Source organism: Nematolebias whitei, chromosome 5, assembly GCF_014905685.2.
Source record: "Nematolebias whitei isolate Nwh7 chromosome 5, NemWhi1, whole genome shotgun sequence".
Taxonomy (NCBI): Eukaryota; Metazoa; Chordata; class Actinopteri; order Cyprinodontiformes; family Rivulidae; genus Nematolebias; species Nematolebias whitei.
Genome location: NC_056502.1, coordinates 3,400,354 through 3,402,861, shown reverse-complemented (window position 1 = coordinate 3,402,861; position 2,508 = coordinate 3,400,354).

Here is a 2,508-nt window from a genome sequence, read left to right as displayed (position 1 = left end):
CTGGATCCACCTGAGATCACATGTATGATGATACTGGATCCACATGGGATCACATGTATGATGATACTGGATCCACATGGGATCACATGTATGATTATACTGGATCCACATGGGATCGCATGTATGATTATACTGGATCCATCTGAGATCACATGTATGATACTGGACCCACCTGGGATCACATGTATGATACTGGACCCACCTGGGATCACATGTATGATACTGGACCCACCTGGGATCACAGGAGTTGAAGTCGGAGTCCTACGGGACAGTTCCCTGACTTCAGACCCCGGCTCAGATAATAGTCTCGGCTGTCGACTCGTGTTGATTCACGTTCTGACCTCCATGTTGATGTTTCTTCTACTAATGGGTCACGGTGACGTGAAGCCGCTCGCTGTAGACGCTGGTTCCTAACCAACATGGCAGCTTCCATAAAATGGTTCCTGCTGGCGCTGATTCCCAACAACCAGAAGGTGCGGACACCTCGTTCAGTTCTGATGCGTGTCGACGGTCAAAACCCAAACCTGCACACCAGTCACCAAAATAACTGGGAAGCTGAGCATGAAATGCAAACGTCCAGAGACCAAGTGACCAATCAGGAAGCACTCTGCTCCTTTTGAATTCGCCCACAGCGATCTCAGGTGTTTGTCCTTGTGGTGACCTTGTTACTATCTCCAGTGTTCAGATCGTTCTTTACTCGCGTTTCAGTCTTTTGTCTAAAAGTTAAACTTTTCCCAGAAGAGGAAGTTGTTTTTTTTCTGCAGACTGAACCCTTTCAAATGTTCAGCTTGTGACGTGTGCCTCCAGTGAACCTGTCGGAGTCTCAGCTGCTGCGACACATTCCAGAGACGTGCACGAGCAGAAGCTGCACCTTCACACCAGTCGAGTATTTGACAATAATATTTATAACCTCCGCCCCTTTTTGTGAGACGCATACCAAAGCAAAACGTAAAGCGGCTAAAGGACCGTCGTGTTCGGGGCACGAGGAGATTTATTTTTTGTGCCCGATGCGCACGGTTTGTGTTGCGTGTCGGGCACGTACGAGCACGGAGTCACGATGTTGGAAACACAAGCTTCTCATTAAGTCCAGGCCCAAACGCTTATTGGAAAGGAAATATAATCACCATTTTGTTCTGTTGACAAGCTCGTTAATTAAAACAATCAGAAGAATGTGCAATTAATTATTTTGTTGTTTTTGTCGGACGTGAAACTTCACAGAATCATCGTGGCTCCACGAACAGATGTGGCGCCTAATAACCCCTGCAGATGTTTCAACAAAGCAAAACGCCGATTCACGCTAACTGTATCAATATTTAACTCGACGCTCGTTTGTTGAAGTGTTTGCACAAACACGTGCGCACATTTTCCTCACAAACCAAACTGAAACGGTTCCGATCCGAACGTTCGCCTCGTTTGGCAAGAATTCATTCCTCCTGTGTTTTTACACGTTTTTATCTGTTCCCTTTTTTTCCCAATAAACAAGAAAAAGTCTTTGTTGGATACGTTGTTTTATTCTTAAAGGTCACAGACAGGCGGTAATAACAGCAGGTACTAATGAAGGTAAGGCCTTTTCTTTATTCAAGACTGAAAATTATCAAACTACTCACAGCTTGGCTATAAAAAACTAAAGGTTATAACAAAAAATAGCTCTTGTATACTTTAGATATAAAATAATGCTGATCTGTTGTTATTTTAAGGCATTTCTGCTGATTTATATTCAGGTTTATGCAGCATTTCAATCAAAATCAATATATAATTGAATATTTCTCAACATCAGTTATACTGGCTCCAAATATTAATGTTTTAATTTGCATAAAATTACCGTTACTGCAAAATAAATGTCCAAATGTTATGGAAAAATCTTAGTTTGGTTTAAAATCTGCATTACAAAACATGCAATAATGAGGTCAACGCATTTAGACGAGTTAAAATGGAAACAGCTGCTGGGAGAATAAATATTGTTTGGTGAAGAACTCTCCAAGTTCATCTGCAAAAGTTCGTCCAATTATTTCCTGAGTTTCATTAATATTTGATATTTTGCTAACAAACACGCAGACCCAGGCAGCACTGCTTCACCTCTGGTGGGCGATGATAAAATCACCTGTTGGCTTTAAAAGTTGATCCGTTTTGTTAAACGTAACTTTGATCTTCAGCCGGTTCTTGAAGCAGAAAATGACTTTTTCAGACCAGATTGTTGCATCCTGAAGGTTTATGATCCATCATATGTACCCACTTCTTCCTTTTCGGGTCACCGGTGCCTTCCAGCAGTCACTGGGAGGCTGGGGACACCTGGACAGGTCTCCAGTCCATCACAGGGACACCTGGACAGGTCTCCAGTCCATCACAGGGACACCTGGACATGTCTCCAGTCCATCACAGGGACACCTGGACAGGTCTCCAGATCATCGCAGGGACACCTGGACAGGTCTCCAGATCATCGTAGGGACACCTGGACAGGTCTCCAGTCCATCGCAGGGACACCTGGACAGGTCTCCAGTCCATCGCAGG